The sequence below is a fragment of the Mustela erminea genome, chromosome 13, assembly GCF_009829155.1.
Source record: "Mustela erminea isolate mMusErm1 chromosome 13, mMusErm1.Pri, whole genome shotgun sequence".
NCBI classification, from domain to species: domain Eukaryota; kingdom Metazoa; phylum Chordata; class Mammalia; order Carnivora; family Mustelidae; genus Mustela; species Mustela erminea.
In genome coordinates this window covers 30123634-30142421 of record NC_045626.1, presented here as the reverse complement: position 1 = coordinate 30142421, position 18788 = coordinate 30123634, and the positions used below count along the sequence as shown (strand labels likewise).

The following is an 18788-nucleotide window of genomic DNA, read 5'->3' as shown; positions in this document are numbered from 1 at the left end:
CATTTCACCTTATTTTTTTTGTATACATATAAGATTTTCTTTCTTTAAAATTTTGGGATACAGTTTCTTCTAATAGATCTAAATATACCCTAAATCTAGTACATGGCTTTGTCCTAGTCTCCAGCCTGATCACATTCTTAACTCTTTTTTTATTTTTAATTGACTTCTATTTTATCAATTCATTTGTTAGAATCTTTTTAAAATTTTCATCTTTCCATATTCCATATTCCTTAAAATGTTGTCTTTCCATATTCCATCCCTTCATCATGTTTACCCATATATATATATATATATGTTTTCTTTCCTTAAAATTTTGGGAGGCAGTTTCTTCAAAGAGACCAATATACACCCAAAATCAAGTGGGTGGCTCTTTTCTATTCACCAGTTTATTTTTTATACATATATATATATATATATTTTTTCTTTTTTTTCTTTTTTATCCCCCCAGTTTCAGGTCTCTTCTGATTCTGTTAGTGTGTATTTTTCTGGGGTCATTGCTACTCGTTTACTATTTTGTTCTCTCATTCATCTATTTTTTTCTGGATAAAATGACAAGGCAGAAAAACTCACCACCAAAAAAAAAAAAAAAAAAAAAAGAACAAGAGGCAGTATCAACAGCTAGGAACCTAATCAATACAGACATTAGTTATATGTCAAAACTAGACTTCAGAGTGGCATTTATCAAGATGCTAGTTGGGCTTGAGAAAAGCATGGACGACACTAGAGAATCCCTTTCTGGAGATATAAAATTCTTTTCTAGAGAAATAAAAGAACTAAAATCTAACCAAGTTGAAATAAAAAAAGCTATTAATGAGGTGTAATAAAAAATGGAAGCTCTTACTGCTAGGATAAATGAGGCCCAGGAGAGAATTAGTGATATAGAAGACCAAATAACACAGAATAAAGAAGCTGAGCAAAAGAGAAACAAACTACTGGACCATGAGGGGACAATTCAAGAGATAAGTGATACCATAAGATTAAACAATATTAGAATAATTGGGATCCCAGAAGAAGAAGAAAGAGAGAAGGGGCTGAAGGTATATAGGAGCAAAATATAGCAGAGAATTTCCCTAATTTGGTGAAGGAGGCCCAGAGAATGCCCCTCAAAATCAATTTAAAAAGGTCTATACCCTGTCATCTAACATTAAAACTTACAAGTCTCAGTGACAAAGAGAAAATCTTGAAAACAGCTCGGGACAAGAGGTCTGTAACATACAACAGTAGAAATATTAGATTGGCAGCAGACCTATCCACAGAGACCTGGCAGGCCAGAAAGGACTGGTGTGATATATTCAGAGCACTAAACAAGAAAAATATGCAGCCAAGAATACTATATTCAGCTAGGCTGTCATTGAAAATAGAAGGAGAGATAAAAAGCTTCCAGTACAAACAAAAATTAAAAGAATTTGCTAGCACCAAACCAGCCTTACAGGAAATATTGATAGAGGTCCTCTAAGCAAAGAGAGAGCCTAAAAGTAACAGATCAGAAAGGAACAGAAACAATATACAATAACAGTCACCTTACAGGCAATACCATGGCACTAGATTCATATCTTTCAGTAGTAACCCTTAACATAAACGGACTAAATGCCCCAATCAAAAGACACAGGGTATCAGAATTGGGGGGGGGAGGGTCCAATCAATATGCTGTCTTCAAGAAACTCATTTTAGAACCAAGGACACCTCCAGATAAATAGTGAGGGGATGGAAAACAATTTGCTATGCTAATGGACATCAAAAGAAAGCTGGGTGGCAATCCTTATATTAGATAAATTAGATTTTAAGCCAAAGACTATAATAAGAGATGAGAAAGGACACTATATCATACTTAAAGGGTCTGTCCAACAAGAAGATCTAACAATTTTAAATATCTATGCCCTAACATGCGAGTAGCCAATTACATAAACCAATTAATAACAAAATCAAAGAAACACATAGACAGTAATACAATAATAGTAGGGGACTTTAACACCCTGTCACTGAAATGGATCTAATCAAAAGACCAAAAATGAAATAAAGGCTTTAAATGGCACACTGGGCCAGATGGACATCACCAATATATTTAGAACATTCCATCCCAAAGCAACAGAATACACATTCTTCTCTAGCAAATGGAACATTCTCTGGAATAGGTCACATCCTGGGTCACAAATCAGGTCTCAACCAGTACCAAAAGATGGGATCATTTCCTCCATATTTTCAGACAACTGCACTTTGAAACTAGAACTCAACCACAAGAGGAAAGTTGGAAAGAACTCAAATACATGGAAGATAAAAAGCATTCTACTAAGGAATGAATGGGTAAACCAGGAAATTAAAGAAGAATTAAAAAAAAAAATTCCTGGAAACAAATGAAAATCAAAACACAGCTGTTCAAAATCTTTGGGACACAGCAAAGGCGGTTCTGAGTGGAAAGTACATACCAATACAAGACTTTTCAAGGAACAAGAAAGGTCTCAAGTATACAACCTAACCCTACACCTAAAGGAGCTGGAGAATGAACAGTAAAGAAAGCCTAAACCCAGCTGGAGAAGAGAAATAATAAAGATCAGAGCAGAAACCAAAATAACAGTAGAACAGATCAACAAAACTAGAAGCTAGTTCTTTGAAACAATAAGATTGATAAATTCCTGGCCAGGTTATCAAAATGAAAGAAAGGACCCAAATTAATAAAATCATAAATGAAAGAGAAAAGATTACAACCAACACCAAAGAAATACAATTATAAGAACATATGAGCAACTATACACCAGCTAATTTGGCAGTCTGGAATAAATGGATGCACTGCTAGAGACATATAAACTACCAAAACTGAACCAGAAAGAAATAGAAAACCAGAACACACCCATAACCTGTAAGGAGATTGAAACAGTCATAAAAAAATCTCCCAACAAACAAAACCCCAGGGGCAGACAGCTTCCCGAGGGAATTCTACAAAACATTTAAAGAAGAATTAATACCTATTCTCCTGAAACTGTTTCAAAAAAATAGAAATGAAAGGAAAACTTCCAAACTCATTTTATGAGGCCAGCATGACCTTGATCCCAAAACCAGACAAAGACCCCCATCAAAAAGAATTACAGACCAATGTCCTTGATGAACATAGATGTAAAAATTCTCACCAAAATACTAGCCAATAGAATCCAACAGTACACTAAAAGGATTATTCACCACAGCCAACTGGGATTTATTCCTGGGTTTCAAGGTTTGACCAACATCTGCAAATCAGTCAGTGTGATACAATACATTAATAAACGAAAGAACAAGAACCATATGATACTTTCAATAGGTGCTGAAAAAGCACTTGAGAAAGTACAGCATCCCTTCTTGATCAAAACTCTTCACAGTATAGGGATAGAGCATACATACCTCAATATCATAAAAGCCATCTATGAAAAACCCACAGTGAATATAATTCTCAATGGGGAAGAACGGAGAGCTTTTCTCCTAAGGTCAGGAATACGGCAGGGATGTCCGCTATCACCGCTACTATTCAACATAGTACTAGAAGTCCTAGCTTCAGCAATCAGACAACAAAAAGAAATAAAAGGCTTCCATATCAGCAAAGAAGAAGTCAAACTCTCACTCTTTGCAGATGATTTGATACTTTATGTGGAAAACCCAAAAACTCCAATCCAAAACTGCTATAACTCATACAGGAATTCAGTAAAGTGTTAGGATATGAAATTCACGCACAGAAATCAGTAGCATTTCTATACACCAACACCCTGACAGAGAAAGAGAAATTAAGGAGTTGATCCCATTTACAATTACACCCAAAACTATAAGATACCTAGGAATAAACCTAACCAAAGAGGCAAAGGATATGTAGTCAGAAAACTATAAAGTACTCATGAAAGAAATCAAGGAAGACACAAAAGAATGGAAAAATATTCCATGCTCATGGATTGGAAGAACAAATATTGTGAAAATGTCTATGCTACCTAAAGCAATCTATACATTTAATGCAATCCCTATCAAAATACCATCAATTTTTTCCCCCAAAGAAATGGAACAGATAATCCTAAAATGTATATCGAACCAGAAAAGGCCCTGAATAGCCAGAGGAATGTTAAAAAAGAAAACCAAAGTTGGCAGCCTCACAATTCCAGACTTCAAGCTCTATTACAAAGCTGTAATTATCAAGACAATATGGTACTGGCACAAAAACAGACACATAGATCAATGGAACAGAATAGAGAGTCCAGATGTGGACCCTCAACTCTATGGTCAACTAATCTTTGACAAAGCAGGAAAGAATGTCCAAAGGAAAAAAGACAGTCTCTTCAACAAATGGTGTTGGGAAAATTGGACAGCCACAGTCTTCTGAATGTGATCATTTCTGAAACCGGATCATTTCCTTACACCACACACAAAAATATACTCAAAATGAATTAAAGACCTCAATGTGAGACAGGAATCCATCAAAATCCTTGAGGAGAACACAGGAGCAACCTCTTTGACCTCAGCCAGAGCAACTTCTTCCTAGAAACATCACCAAAAGCAAGGGAAACAAGGGCAAAAATGAGGTATTGGGACTTCATCAAGATCAAAGGCTTTTGTACAGCAAAGGAAACAGTCAACAACACCAAAAGACAACTGACAGAATGGGAGAGGATATTTGCAAAAGACATATCAGATAAAAGGCTAGTATCCAACATCTATAAAGAACTTATCAAATTCAACACCCAAAGAACAAATAAAACTTTCCCTCAAAACTGTTCAGTATGATTAAGTATCAGCTTGCTTTGCACCACCCACATGACCAGCAAACCTGTGTTGCTTAGTTTATTTGCTTTCTTTTGGTAATGGGAGAGGTGTGTCTTTAAATATTTGTTAACCTAAATCAGTCTGTAAACGATGGAATGCTTAGTAATCTAAGGGAGAGATTTTTAGGCAGGACATTCATACCACCCAACTTATTATATCTATTTTAAAAAAAGACACTCAGGGACACTCAGCCACCTGGGTTGCTCAGTCAATTAAATGTTTGCCTTTGTCTCAGGTCGTGATCCCAGGATCCTGGGATGGAGCCGCATTTCGGGCTCCCTGCTCAGCAGGAAGCCTGCTTCTCCCTTTGCCTGCCACCTCCTGCTTGTGCACACTCTCTCTCTGACAAATAAAATCTTAAAAGACACACACACACACACACACACACACACACACACACACTACCTGTGTAAGGAAAGAAAGGGGTGTCTGAGGTTCTTAACGACCCTTTTTGGGGGGTAGGCAGAAGAAATGGGCAGAAGACATGAACAGACATTTCTGCAAGGAAGACATCCAAATGGCCAACAGATACATGGAAAAGGGCTCAACATCACTTGGCATTAGGGAAATACAAATCAAAACCACAATGAGATACCACCTCACACCTGTCAGAATGGCTAAAGTTAACAAGTCAAAAAATGACAGATGCTGGTGAGGATGTGGAGAAAGGGGAACTTTCCTCCACTGTTGGTGGGAATGCAAGCTGATGCAGCCACTCTGGAAAACAGTATGGAGGTTCTTCAAAAAGTTGAAAATAGAGCTACCTTACAACCCAGCAATCGCACTACTGTGTATTTACTCTGAAGATACAAATGTAGTGATCCAAAGGGGCACATGCACCTGAATGTTTATAGCAGCAATGTCCACAATAGCCAAACTATGGAAAGAACCTAGATACTCATCAACTGGTGAACAGATAAAGAAGATGTTTTCTATATCTATCTATCTATCTATCTATCTATCTATCTATCTATCTATCTATCTATCATCTATCTATCTATATCTATCTATATCTATATATATATTACAGCCATCAAAGAACTGAAATCTTGCCATTTGTAATGACATGGACGGAACTAGAGGGTATTATGCTAAGCGAAATAAGTCAGTCAGAGAAAGATAATTATCATATGATCTCTCTGATATGAGGAATTTGAGAGGCAGTTTGGGGATCATGGTGTGTAAGGAGGGAAAAAATGAAATAAGATGGGATTGGGAGGGAGACAAACTATAAGAGACTCTTAATCTCAGGAAACAAACTGAGGGTTGGGGGGAGGGATAGGGTGGCTGTGTTATGGACACTGGGGAGGGTACATGCTACGGTGAGTGTTGTGACTTGTGTAAGACTGATGATTCACAGACCTGTACCCTTGAAGCAAATAATATATGTTAACATAAACAAACAAACAAATGAACAAACAAACTGAACTATTTTACTTCCTGGCCTCTTGGAGAGGACATGGGCTTTTTTAACCAATTTCTACAAATGGCACATACCATTCCTCTCTATCTCTCTCCCTCATTTAATACTACTGCCAAGTACATCCCTGCTGCTTAAAATCCAGTCATCTTTCTTATCTGGACTCTTCTTATTTAAGGCATGGTCTTACCTAGAGAATGGAAGGACTTCAATATAATGATGCTAAATAATGTCTTGAAACTGAGTGAGATCATGTAGCAATTGAGGTCTGAACACTGGTAACATATGGAGGAACCAAAAGAAAAACAACTGAGAAGAATCAGATAGGAAATCCAAAGTAATAAAATCAAGCAAAAGAAGATAGTATTTCAGGGAGGAGAAAGTTGATCTACTCTGTCAAGTACTGATAAATCATGAGTCATTTTACTCTCATTCTTTTTATCAAGTGTTAGAGGGAGATGAAGATGGAGATTAACTAAAAAGTTTCTTAATTTTTTTTCTTTTCACATTTTTCCTAGGACAGCCTGAGAACTTTTGCAAACTTCTCTTATCTCTAAGCATTTTTATATTTTCCATTAGCACCCCACAATGAGCACTTTTTCTAATACATCTATTTAATGTGCTACCAAGTTTAGCACTTAACTAGTGTACAAGAAAGAACACAGTAATTTCATAACCATATATTTTATTTACCCCCAAGAAGGGAGTTCAGTCAGACATTACCATTAGACACGGTAAGAACTGTACCAAGTTTAAGATGTAGAATGTATTAGTCTGGGCTCTAACATGGACTTGGTACTATCAGTCAAGTTACTTGTCTTTTTAATTACTGGAGTTCTTATTTTTAAAGCACAAATATTGACCTGGGCCACACCAAGTAAGTCATTTATATGATATCACATTTAATAGTATAAGTCATTGAATAATCATTGAATAATTTATTATATGAAAATAGTGAGTTTAGCTAATTAATTAGTTAGTTCCTCATTAGTTACAATGGTTGCTTCTACATTATTCTTCCAAAATCCTAAAAATTCTCTGGATTAGGAGGGTTAGAAATACAAGTATTAGGGATTGGTTTTTCTTTTTAATGTTAAAATATATAGGTCTTGGAGACACAGGTTATACCTCTCATTTCTACTTTTGATTTTAAAATGGCTCACATGGACATCTCAGTGCAATCAGCTAAAATAAACTCCAAATCCAATAAAGGCAATGGAATTGTTGTATGGTACACTTTTATTATAGGGAATAGTTCATAATTTATAGTAAATCTGATTCATATCATGACATTCATCAAAAGAGGAATGAAAACTCGTCAAGTTCTGCCTTGCTAACTGGAAAGGATGCAATTTTTCTTTCAACATTATGAGAAATAATACATAATGAAAATAACTGCCAAATTAGTTGACACTGGTGAGTAGCATACACTGTTGACCTATAGTATCTTCCACAGAAAAATCTTGAGTATGTCAAAGGTTGTAAAAAAATTGTCTTGAACATTTAAATTTTTTCCCCTCCCTTGAAACTAAGGGAAGGGATTGGCAAGAGCACCCACATCTGCTTCTGATCACAGTGAGCTGTGTTAGGTGCAAGGGCTTATGGGTTCTTTCATTAGGCATCTGTGTAAGATGGACACTATTATACTGGGTTTTAAAAAAAAGACAATTCATGTAGGATGTGACAGCATTTAAATATAGTTCTAAAAGATGTCCATCTTTTTTTTTTTTAAACCTTAGGATGTTATTACATGTTTCAATGCTTTTTTCCTTTTACATAAAACCTTCATCCAACCTCCTGTAAACTGAACTCACCATAGTTCTTCAGAATCTGCTCCTCTTCCTGTTTCCTTGGTCAACAGGACTAGTATCCTTTGGGTCTCTAAAATCCACTCTAACAAATCACCCTCATATTCAATTCTGGGTTCTTCTAGAGTTCAGGTATGAGAACTGCAATGTAAGGTCAAAATGGAATGAATTGCAAAGATTATTTGATACCTGCCTTGTAAAGCATTCAGCTATGGTTCTTACTTCCTTAAGGAAAGAGAGGAATTAGCTTGGAGCATCAGGATAGTAGAATAAGTAGATTTTGGTGACAGCATTACAAATAAGTTAAAATTCCATTTCTTTCTGCACTCCTCTGCTGCCTAATGTTAGATATCCTCAAATTCCTATTTGCCCATTTGTAATGAGAACAGAACCTCATAGGTGACTGAGAAATTTAAGGAACATAGACATATATTCTACAGAGAGCATCTACACATTAGGTTCTTGATACCTTTTAATCTCTTTCTCTACTCATTTGCTTACTTTGTAGCCATGTAGAAGAAATGGAAAGGATAGGAAACCAGACACATAATCTAAAAAGGCACTCAAGATCTAAAGGAGGGGTCACTTAGAAAGTTAGAAAACTTCCTGGTTGGGGATTATAGTACTGAGAAGATAGAGAAGATGACACTTTAGTGGTGTCACTATCTTTTCTTCACTTAAATCCCAAGAAGAGAACACACTTCTATGTGAAATTCTGGAATCTCTAGCCAAAATTTCATCTCTTTCTATCTCACAAGGTTAAAAAAAATTTCAAAACCCCACAAGTGAGTAAGATTGAAGTATTATGGAGATTAGCTTACAGCTCTTTATTGTAATTTGTCACAAGTAATTAGTATGAAAAATTGGGCATTTTATATTATTGCCTATTACAAATCATGAGGAATTGTTCTTACAGCCCACCTCAGCACAGGCAGATCTAAGACAATCAAGATTTGGTTGTGACTAATGGCTCTGGGTCACTATTTGGCTTTCAAGCAGAGCTGCCCCAGAGACTTTCAGAATACATTTGCCTCTTCAGCTGAGGTCCAGAAACATTGCCTTACTATAAACTGGATTTACATGGGAAGAGCACTTGGGAAACAACATAGTTGTCAGTAATGGGAAGAACTAAGGAATTTACTTATTTAAATGTCTCAGAAAGCACCAAAACAGTAAGGTACGATTCCTGAAATACTGTAGCTAAATAATGGTAACTATGGTAGAATAGAAATTAAGACCTGGGTTAAAATTCTGCCTCCATCATTTTGGCTAGAATTTTGATTTTACATAACTTAGATACTGGATTCTCTGTACACTTTCTTGCCCATCTTCTTTATTTGCTTTCATGTCTGCATATTCTGTTATTCTAGATTGTAATTTTTAACTTCCATAAAGATATGTAGGCTGTTACATAGTTCCATGACATATATGATTTTAATGATCTGATCTTTGGAGCCATTACTCCTACAGAACTTTAGCCTATGTTTCATTCAGCATCTGTATTTGAGATTGTTATTCTGTCTTCAATCATTTATTACTCATCATTGACTACCCTCACATGTGAAGAACAATTCTGATTCAGAAAGCCCTAAACAACTGTCTCAAGAAATTTCCCTTTGGATTCATTATTATTAATTCTGACGGAAACAAAACAGCCTAGGATTTGTGAACCTCATATTACAGAAAATTTTGCTCTACAGTCATATGAAGTTAAAACTGAAATCACTTCCAGGAAACAGTCCTTTTCTTATTTTTTAAACATTGAGATTATATATAGTTGATTAAAACTAATTTGCTTTAATTCAATTTCCAATAGTTTATTATAATATTGACTTTCCCTTCTAATCAAGTCTATTGACCCAAAATTAAGTATTACAAAAATAAATAGAATAAAGCACATAACCAATAGATATTAAATTGGAAAGATAATTACAAATCTTCAATCAGACTGTCCTATCTAATGGGGCTATACGAAAGCCAACTTGTTAAAGGACATTAAATTGTGCTTTATGTTCATTTCTGACCTACTCTCTCCCTAACCCCTTCCCCCTACTATTGGCACCTAGCCAATTAATGGCTGCACTGCTTGTTGAAAATTGGGTTGCCACAAAGGCTTAATTGGAAACCTCTGTCCCTCTGTTGGAGAAAGGCTAGTGATAACTCAGATGCAGATGGAACCATAAAGTGCCCTCCCCTCAGGATTGCAGGATGTTGGAAAGGGGATTTTCACAGGTCTTTAATCATGATCCACCCAAGGAAATGCACCCAATCTTACTGCATAAACTGTTTATTTTAGTTTTCGTGTTTGTAATTACTTGTTATCCTCCACTTCTGTCACACTGTCAACATATTAACTTCAGCAGTGCTCAGAAGGGAATTAACTATTCTGGAAAATAAACTGGGTAACTCTGTAAGGCTCTCAGAAAGAGAGCCTTGTTGAAGAAATAAAAATACAGTGAATCACATGAAATTCTACCTCCTTGCCCTCCCTGCCCTTAGTGAAGCTGTGACAATGGATTCGAAGTTTGTTCTCTTTTTGTGAAATTCCAGTATAAGTAGGTATTAAGGTGTTACAGCAGATTAAGATTATATGGACCTGAGAGATAACCTAGTCACACTTTTTATCTAAAACACCATTTCTCACTCCTGGAGTTCTCATTAAATATTCATCTTTCATATCCATTCAAACACCTAGATAAATGAATTCGCTTGTTCATTTTCACTGCCATTACTACAGCCCAAACTAACACTGTTCCCTGATTAAACTCTTGCGATATCCTCCTAGTTACTACTTTCTTATTCTCAGCCTGACCTGTTCTCCTCTCAGTGGCTGGAATGATCTCTTGAAATCAATCCGTGTCACTTCTCTTCTTGGATGATTACTCTTCTTCATGTTAAAATAAAAATCAGCATCTCATGGAACCCTCCAGGATCTGGATTCTGCATAACCTTCTGGTCCAATCTAAGAATACTTCTCCCCGTCATGACACTTCTTCATCCATACTGACTTTCTTTTTGTTTCTTATTTACAATGAGAAACTTTTTCTCTCCTGTTTTTTGCTTCCTCTGCCTCTTCATTTGGCAGGCTCCTCAGTTAGAACATTGCCTCCATACAGAGCAGACTTCCTAGAGTCTCCGACTAGCCTACTTCTTCTGCCGCTGAGGAAGCAGAAGGCTAGCTGAAAACAAAACATAAGCTGACACCCTGCAACACTTCTCTGCCCCCCCCACCCCCCTGCAACACACTCTGGGGGGGATAAGTGTGATACTCTTCCAGGAAGCTCCTGACTATCTTAATATTATTGCTTTACCTGAGGGAAAAAGAACCTTAACTTGACAATGGCAAGGCCTCCAGTATCTTGTAGGTCCTCTTTAGCATCTGAAAGTTCTTTTGAAAATGTCCCTTTTCCCTTATCTCCCCCAACCCCATAACATATAATCAGTTGCTCCTCATAACCCCAATGCAGCTCTTTCTGCCTCTGGGTCCTGTCCCTGTACTTTAATAAAGCCATATTTTTGCACCAAAGGTGTCTCAAGTCTCAAGAATTCTTTCTTGGCCAATGGCTCAGGACCTCTCCCCATCAAACCTCGCCTATATTCCAAAACCACATCACCACTACAAGTTATTATAGATCTTGCACATATGTTTCATTGAGTTTATCATAATATAAACGTAGATATTTCTGTGTATAGGTTTTATATCTCCCCTCCTCAATTGGGCTATAGGCGCCATGAAGTAAGGAATGCTCCTATGTCAGTCTCCATTTTATCCTCGGCACTTTAAAAAGCATCTGGCATGTGGTCTGGCTCGATAAACATTAGTTAATCAAAAGAGTAGCTGAATAAATGGCATTCATTAAAAAATAGCATTTCCAACTACTCCTTTGTGAAATGGATCATCACACAAATGGCACAACAACTTCCATCCATTCTTAGTCTAGTTCCCTAGCTACACACAATTGGTCCTATATGGGTTTTGAAATAGTATATTTCCTTATGCACATACTTCTATTTTTTAGGATGACTTTTACTGTAACTTTATCCACTTTACATAGCATTAGTTTTTAACTGCTAGCTGCTCTCCTCAGTATCTTAATTCCAAGTTACTTCAGGGATTTATATTTAAACCATTATTCACACTCATTTTAAACTGCTTAAATTGCTCAAAGAGGTAAACCTCAGAGCTGATCCTTAAGGTAATTGTCCCTCTTTTTGTTCTCAGGACACTGATTGGTTCTTCAACCTCCCTCACATTTTCCTCTTAGTTTTCCTTTCCCTCTGAACAGCTCCTACTTTTTTGAATTAACAATCATATCCTCTACTCCATTCTATCAATTCTGTACACATTCCCTTGGCAATTTCATCTTCTCCCACAGGCTTCACTAGCACCAATGATTGGTGACTGCCATTCTTTATCTCTTTCTCATATTTAACTTTGAGTTACAAGGAAGAAGCTTAAACAGCTATCTGAAAGTGTTTCTAAGGAGAGTCTTTTGTTTAGTATGCAAAAATATTAATTGGATGCTAGTGCTAGTAGATATAGTTGAAGTTTGTTGAACCGTGTACTCACAGTTTATGACATTGGACCTCTGCACAGTGTCACTTTGGACATCAGATTCGGAGAACTACAGGGCTTTGCCTATCGTCCTACCTGTAGCTTACTTTATTAATCTGTCTATTCTTTTTTTACATGAAAATGACTTATAAAACAGGCATGTAAATATTGTAAGAAACAAAAAATGCAAAGCTCAAACGCAAAATATAGGAGGTACAGGAATCAAAACTGGATAGAATTTTAAAAATAGGGTAAAAATAGAAAGCATGAATTTTAACTAGGAATATAATTAGAATAATTATTATTTATCCTAGTAGTCTTATACTTGGGTTCAAAAAATGATAAACAATGCAGAGATGCTTGAGATCTTATTTAAAAACCAGTTCATGCAGAATGAGAACAATTTATTAGACTGCATACTCAATATGATGAACCAGGCACATGGTGTAGTTATAAGAAGAGATGCAATTTTAAGCTAAATCTAAAAATACTTATGAAAATACTAAAAATACGAAATTGAGCAACTGTATTACTTTTGGCACAGGTCAGGAAACATCTGGGGTCTTGCCTGAAGTTTTGGGGATCGTGTTTTGAGGAAAATATTTATCGAAGTATGCACTAACATGGAAGACCAATCAACGTCTACTATCATTTCCTGTTTGCACACTGACAAGATAAAAATGGAAAACACTACTAAAAAGAGGAAATGCTAAAAGGATGGAGGCTTTATTTCTTTGGAAAATCCTTCCTTGGACTAAAAGTATGTTTTATCATAAAGTAAGCTATTGAAACTACATACAGGGATCTTTTTTTTTTTTTTTTTTTTTCAATTCATGGTTGGGATTGATTGTGCTGATAACTTGATATTGCTATTACATAGATGTTTATATTCTCTCTCCTGTTCTCTTTATGTGGGTGTCCTAGAATCCCAAAACTATGTTAATGTCTGGCAATTTGAAAGCTTATGTTCTATCTATCTATGAAACAAAGCAAAACAAACCTCTAACATTTCATTTTAAGCTTCTTTAAGTAGCAGTTAACTATGGGTTTGGGAATTAGATAGCCCTCAGGGAATTGTGGCTCTGTCACCTTACCAGCATTGTGACCTTGGGCAAGATACTAACCTAAGTTTAGTTTCCTCAGCTGTAAAATGGAGATAACAGTGCCACTAATCCCTTTATTTGCTGATTCGATACACATTCACTGTTCTCCCTATCAACAGTAATTTCCAATTTCATCATCCCAACCTAGGCTTCATTCAAGTTTTGTTTGCTTCTTTGGGTAAACTGACTGTACCAAATTTTCCCAGTCTCACATTACCCCCCCAAAAAAGAACTGAGCCACATTATTTAATACTGAAATAAATTAGGAGAAGAAAAGAAGTAGCTTGTACCTTTTGAATTTACTAATGTCTTTATCTTATTATTTATAGAAACCAACTACCTCTGAAATCGTCATTTATTAATCATTATATTTACTTATGAATAATGTAGCAGAAGTTATATTTTGGATGATGGAGTTGATTATCTTTCTATTCCATTTACCTCTTTATTGAGATTTTCCCTCAAGTTATCCAGAATTACATCTCCCTTATCTGGTAAGATTACTGCAATATGGACTCAAAAGACATATTCAAATAGGTTTGGGTAGTAATTTTGGTTAAATAGATTAGTGGTGATCAACAGAGCTAGAAAGTAAATTATTAGTCTATATATATTAAAATAATCTAAGAAGAGTTTTGTGGTTAACTGCATATGATGTTATAAGGCAAGACAATGTTTTTTTTAGAAGTAAAACAAGTTAAGAAATGTAAAAAATAAACATTTGGTTTAACTTTTTTTTTTTTAAGATTTTATTTATTTATTTGACAGATAGAAATCGCAAGTAGGCAGAGAGGCAGGCACAGAGAGAGGGGGAGGCAGGCTCCCTGCTGAGCAGAGAGCCGGATGCGGGGCTGGATCCCAGGGACCCTGGGATCATGACCTGAGCTGAAGGCAGAGGCCTTAACCCACTGAGCCACCCAGGTGCCCCAAACATTTGGTTTAAAATAGAAATATGTTCATTCTCTAAATTTTGATATAATTATCTTCTATTCCAACTGATTAAAAAACACTTACGTTTTAAGTTAAACTTAAAAATGGCTCATCTCACTTGATACAGAAATTTAAGATTCTGATAAGAGTTCTTATATTGGTAAGGGTTTTTAGTATCTAAAAATCACTCAAAGATGAAATAATATATGAAATAATTTCGAAATTATTCACCAATTAGAGAAGGAAATGTTGAACTATCTCAATAAGCTAATCTTTTTGTGATACATTAGTTGACAAGCAATAAACGTCTAGTGTGATAAAACAAGTTTAAAAAATTCCTATGCAGAGGCGCCTGGGTGGCTCAGTGGGTTAAAGCCTCTGCCTTCGGCTCAGGTCATGATCCCAGGGTCCCTGGGATCCAGCCCCGCATCGGGCTCTCTGCTCAGCAGGGAGCCTGCCTCCTCCTCTCTCTCTCTGCCTGCTTCTCTGCCTACTTGTAATCTCTGTCTGTCAAATAAAATAAATAAAATCTTAAAAAAAAATTCCTATGCAGAGGAATGACATTAGCAAGATGACCAAATAAGATGCCCCTTGTCTGTATCCCTTCTCCCTGAGCAATAATTTGGCATTCATCCCCAAAGAGCCTTTGTGGGAGCGTGGGATTCAGCACAATACATCAAGAGACTCAGTGTGAATCCTACTGAACTCTGCCTTATAAAATGGGCACGCAGATATCAGTCCCACCTTGAGCCCTGAGGTGGCTCATAAAATGGTTCTAGTCCTTCTCAACTATAGTTCAGTAGCCTCTGGAGAACTCTGGCTTTAGATAATTAGCTCATGGTGGAGAGAGTTTTTCTGGAGTCCAGAGGTCCAGTGGAGAATTTCCTGCACACCATTAGAGAAAAACAACATCTAAGTTTGGACACACTAGATAAAAGAAGAGAAACCATTTGACTTTTCTCACATCACCTGTCTCATAATGTGGCAGAGCTCAAGGTCAAAAGAAACCTTTTCAGCCATGATTTCTTCTGCGTGGGAAAGTGAGAAGATGCAAGTGAGTTTCCAATTTCCCTAGCTGTGTGGGACACTGCCAAAGAGGGCCATTTCTCTCGTCTCATCCAGAATACTGAGTCATGAGCTGTACAACCAGGGGGAAGTGAGCTTATGGGAGAACAGCACCCAGGGCTCTGAATATATCTAAAGGTATGTAGATCCTACAAAAGGTGTCATAGACTCCTTTGGGAGTCCCACCCATGAGCCACAGATATGCCTTACTTGTGTATTTCCCCAGATAGCCCATAGGCACCCCAGTATTCCACATGCCTTACCCATACACTTCCCCACCCCATGAGAGTGGCTCCCTGTGGGCCCTCCACAGGGGCTGTGAAAGCAAGTTTTCACTAATGGATAGTGAACAGGCACAGAAAGACAGTGAAATCTGGAATCTTTACATTGCGTTGGAGAAGCAAAAGGGAGGCTGTTGGCACCTGGCATTATGTATTACAAGAAAACATACAATCTTAAGAATTCTGTCACAGGAAGGAGCAATAAGTGCAGGTTAGATGCATCTGTAAAAGGGTCTGAGAAAGTCTCAGAATCCCTAGCAGGGCTAACAAAAGGTTTTTCTCTCTGGAGGGAGTTAGTACTAACTAGAGGAGGTGACTGCTACTTCAAATGTGAGAATAGCAATGCAAGACGTTAAGGAACATGAAAAATCAATGAAACATGACATCAACAAAGGATCATAGTATTCTTCTAGTAACTGACCCCAAAGAAATGGAGATGTGCAATTTATCCAATTAAGAATTCAAAATAGTTCGTTCACAAAGTTCAGTGAGTTGTAAGAAAACAGACAGTTCATTGAAACCAGGAAAACAATACACACACAAAATGAGAAGTTTTGAAGAAATGGGAATCACAAAAAAAAAAAGGAAGGAAGAAAGAAAGAAGAAACTATCTCAGGAGCTGAAGCATACAACGAATGAAATGAAAAATGTAAAGCAGAAATAAATGAAATAGAGATTAGGAAAACAACAGAAAAGAAGAAAAGATTAATGAAACTAAGAACTATTTTTTTTTTAAGATTAACTCAACTTCTAAACCTTTAGCTAAACTAAGAAAGAGAAAATTTAAACAAAATCAGAAATGCAGGAGGAAACTTTGCAACTGATATTACAAAAGAAAAGCAAAGAATCATGAGAGACTACTATAAACAATTATATACTAACAAATTGGATAACCTAAAAAAAATTCCTAGAAATGCACAACCCACCAAGACTGAATCATGAGGACCCAGAAAATCTAAGCAGACCAACAATGAGGTAAAAGATTGAATCAGAAACCTCCCAACAAATAGAAGCCCAGAAACAGATGGTTTCATGGGTGAATTCTACCAAATTCATAAAGAAGAATTAATGTCAGTCCTTTTCAAACTCTTCCAAAAAATCAAAGAGGGAACACTCCCAAACTAATTTTATAAGGCCAGCATTACCCTCAAACCCTAGCCAGATAAGGGCACTATAAGAAAAGTATAGGCTAATATTTCTGACAAATATAAATGCAAAACTTCTCAACATGGTATTAGCAAACAGAAGTCAACAGCACAGTAAAAAGATCATACACTACTATCAAGAAGCATTTATCCCTGGGATGCAAGAATGGTCCCATACATACAAATCAATAAATATGATACATCACATTAATAGAATGAGATATCAAAATCATATGATGATGTGAAAAAATGCAGGAAAATCATCTGACAAAATACAGCATCCATTCATGATGAAAAACACTCAACAAATTGGCTATAGGAGTGTACTTTAACTTAATAAAAGCCACAGCAAAAAACCCACAGCTATCATCATACTTAACAGTAAAATGTTGAAAGCTGGGGTGCCTGGGTGGCTCAGATGGTTAAGCATCTTCCTTCAACTCATGTCATGATTCCAGAGTACTGGGATTGAGCCCCATGTTGGTCTCCCTCCTTGGTCAGGAGTCTACTTCTCCCTCTGCCTCTCCCCATGCTTATGTTCTGTTTCTCTGTCTCTGTCTCTCTCTCTCTCTGTGTGTCAAATGATTAAAATCTTAAAAAAGAAAAAAAAAAGGTCGAAAGCTCTCCCTCTAAGATTAGGAACAAGACAAGTGACCCATTCTGACCACTTTTATTGAACACAGTACTGGAGGTATTAACCAGAGCAATTAGGCAAGAAAGGGAAATAAAAGCCATCCAATTTGGAAGGGAAAAAGTCAAAGTAAAGTGTTACAGATGGTATGATCATATATATAGAAAATCTTACAGACTCCACCAAAAAAAAAAAAAAACTACTGGAGCTAATCAACAAATTCAGTAAAGTTGCAGAATGAAAAAATCAAGATCAGAAATCAATTGCAATTCTATATACAAACAACATAGAAAAGAAATAAAGCAATCCCATTTGCAATAGCATCAAAAACAACAAAATACTAAAAATTAAATTTAGTAATTTGAAGGAGGTAAAAAATATGTACACTGAAAACTATATGACTGTGATGAAAGAAACTGAAGACAACACGATATAAAGATATCCCATACTCCTGGATCTGAAGAATTAATTTTGCTAAAATGTCAGTACTCTTCAAAGCTGTGTAGATTTGATCCCAGTCAAAATTCTAATAGAATTTTTCATACAAATAGGAAAAAAACCCTAAAATTTATATAGAAACCCAAAAGACCCTAAATAACCAAAGCAATCTTGAAACAGAACAAAACTAGAAGTATCACACCTTCTGATTTCAAGCTATATTACAAAGTTATAGTAATGAATACAGCATGGCACTAACATAAAACAGGTGTAGCCAATGGAACACAACAGAGAGCCCAGAAATAAACCCTTATATACAATAATTATTTGACAATTTACCAATAATCAGTGGGGACAGGATAGGCTCTTCAATAAATGGTATTGGGAAAACTGGATAATCACATGCAGAAAGATAAAATTGACCTCTATTTTATGCCAGTTACAAAAATTCACCTGGAATGGATTAAAGACTTCAATGTAAACCTGAAACCATAAACACCTCGAAGAAAACATTGGAGAAATGCTTCTTGACATGGGTCTTAACAATCATTTTTTTTCAATATGACACCAAAAGCACATGCAATAAAAGCAAAACAAATAAGCAGGACCATATTAAACTAAAAAGTTTCTAAACAGTGAAAA

General features: G+C 36.2%; 1 protein-coding gene and 1 long non-coding RNA gene across 2 annotated transcripts in view; one reads left to right on the top strand and one right to left on the bottom strand.

Annotated features, from left to right (window-relative positions):
- The window catches only part of LOC116572423, a 249813-nt gene extending 235427 nt beyond the window's left edge, over positions 1-14386 (top strand). The window contains exon 4 of the long non-coding RNA XR_004278309.1: positions 13098-14386. This is a non-coding gene — a long non-coding RNA (uncharacterized LOC116572423). The remainder of the gene's footprint in view (positions 1-13097) is intronic.
- The window catches only part of RIT2 (Ras like without CAAX 2), a 394146-nt gene that overhangs the window by 58257 nt on the left and 317101 nt on the right, over positions 1-18788 (bottom strand). The gene's annotated exons all lie outside the window — the stretch shown is intronic.